Source organism: Leptidea sinapis, chromosome 37 (genome assembly GCF_905404315.1).
Source record: "Leptidea sinapis chromosome 37, ilLepSina1.1, whole genome shotgun sequence".
In the NCBI taxonomy this organism is placed as follows: domain Eukaryota; kingdom Metazoa; phylum Arthropoda; class Insecta; order Lepidoptera; family Pieridae; genus Leptidea; species Leptidea sinapis.
Genome location: NC_066301.1, coordinates 1014653 through 1028379, shown reverse-complemented (window position 1 = coordinate 1028379; position 13727 = coordinate 1014653).

Sequence of the window (13727 nt, the reverse complement as noted above, 5' to 3'; positions counted from 1 at the left end):
AAATAGTCTGGACTCGGAACAACTTTGTGCAACTTTAGTTAATTTACCTCATTATTCATTTAGTTCAATACTATGATTATATTAAATTAAAACTATTATGCGGATATTACTGGGAAATGTACCAAGAATACTAGCAATAATATAAATATTAATACATTTAGTTATAAGTTTTGTTTTGTTTGAATAAATTACATATAATTTAGTTCACAAAACGAGTTTGTACTTTGACAACAGATTCTGATCCTGAGTAATGTTGTCTTTGACGTTGTTTCAAATGGAAACTTAGCTATGCAAAATTATTAGTATTGCCCTCCATCTCAACAAATTAAAATTTTAGTTTTTTTTATTGAGCTATAGTTAAATTCTGTCTGCCAATGCAATTATACATAATATAAAAGACTTAAACGGTGTCCTAATAGAACACGCGATGGTGTGGATGGACAGATGGCGTGGTCCCACAATGAACTCATCATCATTTTAACTTTACAGAGATACACACTTTTGGGGATCATTGCTTTGAAAATTGTAAATAACATTGAGAATAAGAAACGTGACCATTTTCAACCATTATTTTGATGTACGCAATAACGAAGAAGGCTTTGATGGTTATTTGTCCAAGTTAAAAGAATCATTTGACTAAAACTGTAATGGAGTACGTTACCAATTAGGACAGTCAAAGAGATATGTGTATGTTCAAACGATAACACTCATCGTACGATCGTTATAAAACATTGCTGGTACTCTTGCGACGGCTTACAAACCATAGTTAATATTAAGGGTAAGTAATATTAATAGTTAGGCCACTTCTGAAATGATCCGCTGTAATATGTTTGGACTCATCATACGTTCTTCTTGGCCACAGGGCCCAGAAGGACGACAACATAACCTCCTAAAATAGCCTCATTGTTCTAACTTATCGCACGGTAATTACTCTCAATCTCATTCAAACCTTTTACGTCACAAACATAGCTTTTATGAGAAAAGTATCGAACTATTTATGATACATACAGTGTACCGTTCACATAGTAATGGCGGTGTGGGAGAGTGTTCCGGTTATAAAATTGTAACGACTGTTATCAGTTGTTCTCATTGTGGTCGAGTACAGGTCGTAGTTGTAGAATGTTAATTGTATTAATATCAAGGTATGGTAAAATATTTTTACAAACCTAATTAAGAGCAAAAATATTATTATATCGGAATTCTGTAGATAAACTATAGAATTGACTTGGTGTAAAATAAGGATAAATTTATGAATGAAAAAATAAAAGAAAATTATTTTTAATACTGGTCATTTTATTAAAGTTATATTAAAAAAATGTTTTGGTAATATTAGTATTAGGTTTACGTCTCAACCCTCACCACTCCCCATTACGTGAGCATCTTGCACGTTTGCCCCCTCTTGTATAAAAAAGATATATAGAATGTGTCCATATCCTAATTATTATAATAAAATACTTTAAACAATTTGTATTTTTTTTTTAAGTGGTAACCCTCACTTCTGGGATTAATTACACAAATTAAATTTTAAAACGAAATTTATGAACGATCCGGGACTCGAACCAAGCCAACAGTTAGTCGTAGTGAGTGACGTAAAGTCCATAAATCTTGATATGTATTTGCTGTGGTGTGGTACTTCAACTCTCACGTTGTAGCTTTATCTACAGGATCTACTTTATAGTTGATAACCTGCTCAACCCTAGTCGGCATCGTTTATAAATTTTGTTTTTAATTTTAGTTTGTGTAATAAAATACTTTGATATATGTACGTAAATAGACTATCGATTGAACTGCACTCGTATCCAAAGATAGATCTCGTTAGTGTACCACATGTTCTCGACAATGGCCAACCACAATTGATTCACTTGTGTTGAAGTTACGAGTATGTCTGTAATCTGATATTGTATTCAATTGGATCTTGTGCTAATTCAAGTGTTGGAGTTAGCAACAATTATCAAAATTATTTCAGTATATCGGTCATATGGGATTCAAAAAACAAGTATGTAATAATTGTAATAGGTACCCAAAGAGCGATATGACGTGTACATATTTAGTAAAACCAGAACTAACTGTAAATAGCGATACACTTGGATACACTTCTTCTGGATCGAAGGGTTTGAGTGCCGGTGTATGTAGGTATATTATATTGTAGCTTTAAATCACAAGATGAAGATACGTTGAAAAGTCTTATTTTCAATCGAATTTTATATTAATTGAAAATCTTTGGATATTAATAATTATTACTTCCGTCTGTAACTTGTTTCGGATGGTAAAAAATTGCCATAATATATCTTTGGCAACTTCCTTGTTGACCAAGGACAAGGGCTTCATACAAAGCACGCAACGCCTTGATGTTAGTGAACACATTCTCTTGTCTTAGCACAGAACCCATATTCCGATACGCACTCTTACATGTATCGGTATAATGATTCCGGAAATTTAGGTCAGCGCTGAAATGAACCCCTCCAGCTGGTACTGATGGGGGTCTTCGCGGAACACTTGGACTCTGTAGTCTATTGTGATCCGAGATCTCTCCTGTTTCCATGACAAATTTCAGTTGGCAACCCAGTAACCACCTCCAGTAAGTCGTTTACCATTATAATATTAATATATTTTTATAACCAAGATAAATTGGTGGGGCCCTAAGTTTGCCCCTTGACTGTCTGATCTTGTATAGTAGGGCTCCGATTGTTGTCCACGTTTTGGGCATTCAGCCCACGCGAAAAAGCTTTGTGAGCAGGATGTCGATGGCGAGCGTGTCCAACATCTTCTTAAAATTAAAACAAGCTACGTCTGCCGGCACTCCAGTATCCATCGCTGTCACCAATCGCGTCATAAGATGCAGCAAGTTGCCAGTCGTTCCCGAATCCGTCTGACAACTGAGCACTCGCCTGTTCATATAGAGTATTGTGTACTGCCGACTCAAACAACTTTCGTTGGAGTGTACAGGACTGCTACGGGCATGTAGTCACTGGGCTCAGAACTGGTACCTACAACTCGAGTGAGCTTAAGACCGGGAAACGTTGCGGTCGCAATACAGGTGTTGAATACATGCAGCAACGGTTCCACTAGCACCGTCCGGCAATCCTTAAAGATAAACGGCGGTATTTCATCGGGACAAACCGAGCGATTCTCAGCACTCGAATTCGAATACTCAGCATCATTACACACCGAACGAAAGAACGAAACGAATTCATCGGCGCACTCTCCATCTGGTTATATTTGTCCATTCGTCACTAATTTATTTTAGTTCGTATTACCTTTTTTGGATGTTATTTAAATGATTGTTGTTCTTATTTTTTGTGAAAGTTCGACCGTTATTAGACTTAAAACCTGATTAATAAAAGTTATATTGGTCAGAGCTGAAACGAGTTTAGATTAAGTCACCCAAAAAAAACAATCAACAATATTACAAAAATTTCAAGTAGCAAGTTGAACTAATTTGATAATTTTTTTAACTACTGTTGCTAATTAGTCCTTCACGCATATATTTAGTTCCTCAGAAGTCAATAGTTGAATACCATAGATTTGCAAAGGATAATAAACTCATGATCAAGACAATAATCTCTAGGTACCATCAGAAACTTTAATCATTTTAGTTTAAAACAATACATGATGAAACTTGAAACTTTGATAACATTGTGCTTGCATCATGAACAACTTTTTAATTATAATAGTGTTCTATCTAGACTGTCCGTTTCATATCACAAGTAATTATGCAAGTACAGGAAATGTAACGTGAAAAATAAATATTGTTTCATAATAGGCCCTGATCTGATTAAGAAAACATTTAAATAAGTCTGAATTCCTGCCTGGTGAAAATAGTAAATTAAAGAGCTTCTTTTGTTAATGGTTCGTAATCATCAGATTAACGACTATTTTTATAAATAAATTAAATGTATTCTGTTCTAGATAGTTTGATTGTAACGCACCGCCTTGTTATACCCATGAGACACATAGAAGTAATATTATATATCAAATTAAAAAAGACTTCAGCCTAGCTAATGATAGTTTTGGATTATTCAGGTATTTTCAAATATTTATATATACTCAAATAATATTGAGAGTATATTGCAACAAACAGCCTCGTCATATTGTAAGTTACTTTCCCTGAAACTTCAGAATATCTCCACGTGTATTGAAATAAAACCATAGAGCTAAGAAAAAAATAAGTTTCATGTGGTATCAAATCACTATTTTGACATAATTATTATCTTTTATATAAACCTAATAGTTTCATATTTAGTTACGTTTAAACAATGACGTTCTATAAGTATACATATTCGCAGTCTGATAGCGGAACGGCAAAAGTGTGCTTAAATAATACGTTAACAACGCAAAAAAAGAGGTGGTGCGACTTATTACCGGTAAGTATATTTATTTATTATGTATATAAAATGATTAGTTTGCAAAAAGCATATATAATTTAGTATATTAGTGTAACGCATATTTTTCATTAAATATTGAACTCACATCCCTTTCTCTCCTGCTTCTCAGAATGAGACAGATGAAAATATACCACAAGCACACACTTAGAAATGAGAACTATGGAGTCAGTCTTTTTTTTAAAGACCCAAAGAACAATGTGTAGCAATATTGCATTTTGTGTACGGTAAGTTATTGCCGGTAGATGTGAACGGCTTACAAGAACGTGAACTATTACATCTTAGTGCCATTTACAAGGTATCACAGAGGTATCTTTAACTAGTGATAATGTACTTTCCCGTACACGAGGTAACGAAAGAGAATTGGCACCAGTTGGTAACAAGAGAAAGATATTGTGAAGAATTTTACAAACCAAATAAGTCTTGCGTCATTCGCTCGAATAATTTCCTCCGGGCTTATTTATATTTTACCACTAAAGGGTTTAACCGCTTAAAAATTCAAGCTCAAAAACTATTTTAAAACCTTTTTAACATTAAAAGTATCGAAATCTTTTTTGAATGTCAATATATTTAATCAATTTGACGCACACACAAAAGTCAAATTTAGCCACACTTATATTTTGAAAAAAGCTGTCATACAGAGATGTGATGTCCGCTTATAATACATATTATACCAACAAGGTACACTGGAAAAGATGTACATTAGCAAATTTAATTTAATTTAGGGAACTTAGCATTTTAATAACCAGTTTACTTAATTATTGTAAATAAAAATATTATCTTTATATCATTATATTACTCGAACGGAACGCCAATTTCAATGCTGATTATATAATTTGAATACGTTTTTTTAATTAGTTCATTGCAGTCACGTCTTAAATATTCAAATTTAATCTTGTAAAGAGGGTTTTTATATTTTTTTATATTTTTTCCGTTTCTTTAATTTTAAATTTCAATAACTTTTTTATTTGTGTGGTGTACCAATTAGTATATTATTAAATTTCTTGCATTTCGGAACATGTTGTTTGAAAATTTTGTCAAGTATTGTATAATATTTTCTTACCATATCATTCACGTCATCATAAATAAGCAGTTCGTCAAACCATGGTACTTCATTCAATGCTTTGGTGATTAGTGAGTAATCAGTCTTGTGGAAATTAAACCGATTAATTACATTTTGTGTAGATACCAAATAAGGTGGTAACATGATCATTATTTCGAGAGGCGGATGATATGCGTCCACGTTTCGAATCGGTTGATGACACTCTGTGAGGGTAGTTATATCCGAATTACACAAAATAAGGTCTGGAGTACGTGTTTTACAGTTAACAATGTAATTAAACTGTTTTAAGTCATTAAATGCAAGAAAATCCGAAAACTGGCTATGGATACTACTGTTAATATTAAAAATAGGAAATTACAGGTTACCTTAGCTTCCAATCCAAATCCAAATCAATTTAGAACGTTAAGGAGTAATAAATATACACACAAAACAATTATTCAATACACAAACTTTCCCCTTTATAATAAATATGTGTTATATTTTATTTAAAACGTAAAAAAACCTCCCACTAAACAGATCTTGATCAGAAAATAGGGATAAGACTGACAAACGTAAAACTTATAGTAATCCTCTTTTTTGTCAGGGTTTAAATAAATAAAAATCCAAATGTTTCTTAATTCAAAATACGCAGTTAAAACTGGATTTTTTTTTACATTGCTGCCTATTGACCAGTAATATTTTAGAGAACTGGAGTAAACGCAGAAAAGTAAAGATATGGCAGTCGAACCTTATTATGCTGGGTTATTTGGTACATGTGCCATATTACGGCTTTGTTGACAGAATTGCCCAATTTTTAACATTTTCCGTTACACACACTATAGAGGTGTTCTCCTCTCTCGCACGCTGTTTGTCTATACGCTGCTTTACTGGAAATCTATGAACGGCATTATATATCTTACGAAATACTCTAACGTCAGCTTAGCACTAATGATGAGTGTATTGAAGGTTCTTCAGTGAAAGGGAAATGTAATCCATTTTTGTATTGCATTACGATAGATCTTTTTTATAATTTCAGAATCACATTACATTAATTTTAAATATAATTCATACGAGTAAGTAAAGTCTTAGGAGACTACTCGACGCGCCTAACGCCAATAAGCGTTATAAGTACGTGATTATGTAAATGAGTATCAAACGCTACTAACTTTACAAGTTTATTATTTTTAAATAATTATCAAAAACATAATAATTATTTTATATTAACCATGAACTATGTACCTATATTTCCTAATTTACTCATAATATATTGAACCACATGGCGCTCTCTGTCCCAATCAATTTTAATTAATAAAAATATTATAATATACGAGCAAGTTTTTAAGTGGAGCGATTTCTAAGCTTCTGCTTCAGTCCCAGTTTGTGTTGAGAAAGTTTCAAGATGAAACAAATGGAGCCGCAGTCAACTCAACAACCACATGAGCCTTTAATAAAAACTTTCGGGTCAGATAGCAATATGCATCAATCAATCTCTATTTATATTTGCATCAATAGGCAATAAGGTTAGCAAAGCTCCTGTTATTAATATGGTGTTGTATAGAATTACTATCAGGTGACAGATATGCTTGTTTGTGCTTGAACCTTATAATATATAATACATAGTTTTACTTTAAGGCGACACTAAATGCTAGCGACCTTGAGCGATATGGGTTCACGGCTGTCGGCCCGCGATCTATGTAACAAAGCTAACATTTTCAAAATACTTGTGTGGAAATAGTTATATTTTAACAGTAGCAAACAGTTTATATGCTTACAATTCTCATTATTGATTACTAATCTGAATATATGTACCTACACAAAAAAAGTACAAGCTATATAAATACCTTTTCTGAGAATAGTACTAAACAAATGCGTCATGCCGAGAAAAAACTTGTTTAACTGCAATGAAAAGTGGTAGTTCAAAATAGCTCTGAAGTGTTAACTAAAAACAACAGCAAACATTAGAAAGCAGAAAGCAAATAAGCCTTAAGGGTATGTGTTTTATGATAAAATAGTGTTCATAGCTCCAAATGGTGTATTTTCACTACTAAACTTGTCTAAAAATGCCTTGTTTGCGTGTTTTCTGCTTACCCTTCGCCTTCAGATTGTAATTATTATAAGGATCTATTTGTATTGTTATTAACAGTAACTATTGATATTCTTGTTTTTATTACTTACTACGTTTTAGTACCCATTGTTGCCATTTGATAGGCACTTGGTCATAGAAGGAGGGTGTGATGTACAACAGATACGCAAAAAGACCTGGAAAATTCGAGATATCAGCGTTCTTTTTATAATTTGGATCGAAAATGTTTTTTTTTTATTTATGTAAACGTTTTATTTATGTAGTGGCTCTAAAACTGGGTATGGCAATTTAACAAGGGAACTTTGACTTTTTGGTATTTGGTATTTTATGTCGCAAAGTCGAACTATAAGTTGTTATTTTTGGAGCAATGATCACAATGTTTGAAATTTGGATTTATTGTGTGTACGTTGAAAAGCCGTAAATAATTCCAGATAGTAATTTTAAACTTTCAGGTCGTACCTACTTGCCAGCGGGTATATTTTGAATAGATAAATACAAAGTTAATGAACTGTTAATTAAACTTTAGATTATCGATAGTACGAAATGTTTATATTTATGTTGAGAATATCTTTTATAAGGCTTTTATAGACATTCCGAGTTATTTCTATTGCCGAGATGAGGTAAGCCCCTTTGAACTTTCTCCACAAGACTTAAACTTCAATTCTGTAAATTAGATATCAACTTGACTCAAACAAGATATTTCAAATAATAGATTTGTATTAAACTATGACTGCTTTATGCTCCAGTTCTTAAAATTCAAAACTTATACCGTCTTATTACAAAACGTAGACTTAAGATAGTACTGGGTTTAAAACTGCTTTAGACCATGGACTACAAAACGAGTTTTAAGACTAAACCATACATCACCTTTGGTACTACAGTTACACCACTGAGACCCCTAGTTTAAACGAAGGTCTAACTTTTTGACAAACGTCAAACTTCATTGAATTTTATTTTGATGTAACTAGTACTACTCGGTTATTTTGTAAAAGTTCTACAAAAATGCAATGATATTTAAAAGTTTTTTAAATATCATTTTAATACTATAATATCATTGCAATAATGGACATGAATCTAATACAATTAATTGATTTAGAAGATTTGGAGATGCTGGAGTAACACATATTATAAAGGGGAAAGTTTGTGTATTGAATAATTGTTTTGTGTGTATATTTATTGCTCCTTAACGTTCTAAATTGATTTGGATTTGGATTGGAAGCTAAGGTAACCTGTAATTTCCTATTTTTAATATTAACAGTAGTATCCATAACCAGTTTTCGGATTTTCTTGCATTTAATGACTTAAAACAGATTAATTACATTGTTAACTGTAAAACACGTACTCCAGAACTTATTTTGTGTAATTCGGATATAACTACCCTCACAGAGTGTCATCAACCGATTCGAAACGTGGACGCATATCATCCGCCTCTCGAAATAATGATCATGTTACCACCTTATTTGGTATCTACACAAAATGTAATTAATCGGTTTAATTTCCACAAGACTGATTACTCACTAATCACCAAAGCATTGAATGAAGTACCATGGTTTGACGAACTGCTTATTTATGATGAGGTGAATGATATGGTAAGAAAATATTATACAATACTTGACAAAATTTTCAAACAACATGTTCCGAAATGCAAGAAATTTAATAACAAATATGCTAATTGGTACACCACACAAATAAAAAAGTTATTGAAATTTAAAATTAAAGAAACGGAAAATATATAAAAAATATGAAAACCCTCTTTACAAGATTGAATTTGAATATTTAAGACGTGACTGCAATGAACTAATTAAAAAAACGTATTCAAATTATATAATCAGCATTGAAATTGGCGTTCCGTTCGAGCAATATAATGATATAAAGATAATATTTTTATTTACATAAAATAATTAAGTAAACTGGTTATGAAAATGCTAAGTTCCCTAAATTAAATTAAATTTGCTAATGTACATCTTTTCCAGTGTACCTTGTTGGTATAATATGTATTATAAGCGGACATCACATCTCTGTATGACAGCTTTTTTCAAAATATAAGTGTGGCTAAATTTGACTTTTGTGTGTGCGTCAAATTGATTAAATATATTGACATTCAAAAAAGATTTCGATACTTTTAATGTTAAAAAGGTTTTAAAATAGTTTTTGAGCTTGAATTTTTAAGCGGTTAAACCCTTTAGTGGTAAAATATAAATAAGCCCGGAGGAAATTATTCGAGCGAATGACGCAAGACTTATTGGTTTGCAAAATTCTTCACAATATCTTTCTCTTGTTACCAACTGTTGCCAATTCTCTTTCGTTACCTCGTGTACGGGAAAGTACATTGTCACTAGTTAAAGATACCTCTGTGATACCTTGTAAATGGCACTAAGATGTAATAGTTCACGTTCTTGTAAGCCGTTCACATCTACCGGCAATAACTTACCGTACACAAAATGCAATATTGCTACACATTGTTCTCTGGCTCTTCAAAAAAAAGACTGACTCCATAGTTCTCATTTCTAAGTGTGTGCTTGTGGTATCTTTTCATCTGTCTCATTCTGAGAAGCGGGAGAGAAAGGGATGTGAGTTCAATATTTAATGAAAAATATGCGTTACACTAACATACTAAATTATATATGCTTTTTGCAAACCAATCATTTTATATACATAATAAATAAATATACTTACCGGTAATAAGTCGCACCACCTCTTTTTTTGCGTTGTTAACGTATTATTTAAGCACACTTTTGCCGTTCCGCTATCAGACTGCGAATATGTATACTTATAGCACGTCATTGTTTAAACGTAACTAAATATGAAACTATTAGTTTTATATAAAAGATAATAATTATGTCAAAATAGTGATTTTAACCACATGAAACTTATTTTTTTCTTAGCTCTATGGTTTTATCTCAATACACGTGGAGATATTCTGAAGTTTCAGGGAAAGTAACTTACAATATGACGAGGCTGTTTGTTGCAATATATTCTCAATATTATTTGAGTATATTTAAATATTTGAAAATACCTGAATAATCCAAAACTATCATTAGCTAGGCTGAAGTCTTTTTTAATTTGATACATAATATTACTTCTATATGTCTCATGGGTATAACCAGGCGGTGCGTTACAATCAAATTATCTAGAACAGAATACATTTAATTTATTTATAAAAATAGTCGTTAATCTGATGATTAAGAACCATTAACAAAAGTAGTTCTTTAATTTACTATTTTCATCAGGCAGGAATTCAGACTTATCTAAACGTTTTCTTAATCAGATCAGGCCCTATTATAAAAAAATATTTATTTTTCACGTTACATTTCCTGTACTTGCATAATTACTTGTGATCTATAGAGAGAAAAAGGAGCCGACAAAACAAGTATTTCATGATATTTACATTGATGTATTAACTTTACATGCATTTCTTTCATAAAATTTTTACAGATGTGATGATCATAGCCTTATTATAAAAAGCAACATAGACTTTAAAAAAAGACAACTCGAAACGATGGAAGAGGGATATAAAATTAATATTATTTTATTAACAAAAACGTAACAACAAAAAAAAAGTACTTGAAATAGAAAATTGGAATTTTTAAAAAAAGAAATTAGATGTACAAGAATTTTGTTACATATATATGTACAAACAATGAGTTTCAACAAATTGCCTCCTCCTAACTGTACTTGTAAAGACTTGTTGTATGGGTACTCTAGTGGAGTGGAGCAGGCTCTTCATGAAAATTTCATCCTCAACAGGAAACACCAAACAGTATCTTTCATATCAATAGCGAAATTGTGGAGTACAGCACATACCACTATTGTCATTTTTTACTGTCTATATTTCCATACATACTTCTAGGCAAACTGTTGCTTCCAGAGACCAAAACATCATTCCACTATATTTCGGGTACGGAAATGGCATCTGTTGTGCTTTTCTTGTGGTGTTGTGGGGCTTAGTAACCGTGTAAATAAATATGGACTATAGGGATTACCACTGTTTCCCACTATTATTCAGAGTATACACCAACCACAAATCTTTGTTTTAACCTGCATTCTCGAAATATTCTCGAATAATGAGCACAAACACGCCACATACATTCTTATTCCTTTATACGTTTACGAGTTGGTTTAAAAGGTTGCCACGTCAAAAGCACGCCAGGAAAATTCTTTAAATTAATCTGTAATCTATTTTAAATAAATAATGTAATATTAATTAAATTATAGGTGAAATATGGTATTTAATCATAAGTAGAGGGTAAATTTTCGTTATTTAGGTTTTAAAATAAAATATTATCGTTAAATGACACGGAATTTGTCTGAATAAGTGATCTGAAATAGTGAACTGTGGTTCACTCTTTCAATCTTTGTTCATGGCTATTTTTATTTCAATCTGTGCATTTTTTTTTTGAAACTATGACTATCCCTGGTACTAGTTGGTCCATGGTAGGTCTACGTTTTGTAATTATAACACGATTTTAACCCGGTAGTAATTTTAGTACCGTAATAATGCTGGTTTATTTAGTTCAGGTTTAAACCCGTACTTACATAGTTTTTTTATAATAAGGCGGATAATGTCCAAATTACTTCAGTTGGGCTGCCGAAGACAGTAAACGTCACAGCTATCAGTCTCAGTGAGTCGTATATCTTTGTACTGTTTTGTCTCGAGACACTTGGCCCGTGGAGCTCAAAGGCGCGGAGAACATACAAAGTACTGAGTACACACCTCAATATGGCTAAGTGCTGGCAACTATCACGGTCAACGGTTCAACCTAGCTATCAACGAGAAAATACTGCCAACATTCTTGGTGTACACTTCCTCGTACATATAGTTTTTACTTCGTGTTACATTACGATTGATAATATAAATATAGTTATGAACATTGTATTATATACATACTGAAAATGTAACACAGCTCTGTATATTTTTATAAAAAAAGTGTATTAAATTTTACATATATTATAAACAATGAATGTTTAACATGTGTGTCAATAGTCTCAGCGATAATTTAAACTACACAACCAATTTATTATATTGAAATATATTCAGTCACGGAGCAATAATATAAACCCTGGAATGCGCGCATTAATTAATTAATTAATTAAACATTTTCTAAGTAATGACACTCTATCATCAAATATACTTAGGAGTGCAGTAGAAAGAGACGACATGCGGCAATCAACATCAAATCAAATCCATAAAATGTAGTTGTTTTTTTATTATAGTAAGGTAGTGCTAGCCACTATAAAAAGTAAGTAAGTAAAAAAATAAAAAGGTTAAATTTAAGACAAAATGAAGAAACATGGTGTTGGGGTAAATTAATGTATCTTAATATTAAGATTGAATGTGTGGGATATAGGAAAAAGTATTTAATTACTTGTATAACTATTAATAATACGATAAATAAAATTTTAATATTTAAAACGTTTGAATTATAAGAACTTAATTTTACAATTATTTACACTATAGTATTGGGTATATGTATTATTAAACCCTTTAGAATAGAATAAAATAGAAAACACTTTATTAGCAATAAAAACACACACCTTAAATTTACAGTATTAATTAGAATCTTAAAATACTAAATTAAATGAAATAGATAACAAAAAGATTAAAGTAAAAATAAAAACTTGATTTGTGATTCCCTGGTAAAAGGAGCTAACACAAGACGATGCTACCACAACAGGTTTTCAGCCCCTCGTGACATTTGAAGTAGAAAGTTGCTGTAGTCGTCCCATTGTAATTATTATTTTTTTTGGCAATGGAATGGAATGGAAAGGGAATAAATGAATATCCATAACATCATGTTGATTTTGTCTTATATTCAAAATGTATAGAGTTGAAATAATGATAAATAAATAAATAATTGTAATGAATATAAAATCATATTATAATTTATACAAAATGTATAAACTAAAAAGTGCTTAACAATCACTTCAAACTAAACATTAAGATTTAAGCCCCTAGATGTCACCCGTAGAAAAAATATTAAATTGAAGAAGGATTATTGTTAAGAGAAGATTCCGACTGTTCACCGCCAGCTAAACATGAAGTTAAATGCCTAAAAATAATGTTTTCAAACTCATTGTAACGTTTATGCAACTCTTTATAAGGCCGGTAACTTTTTTTTAACTTTTTTTATGAAAATAAGGGACGAGACGAGCAGGACGTTCAGCTCATGGTAATTGTTACACCCTACCCATTACAATGAAGTGCTGCTCAGGATTCTTG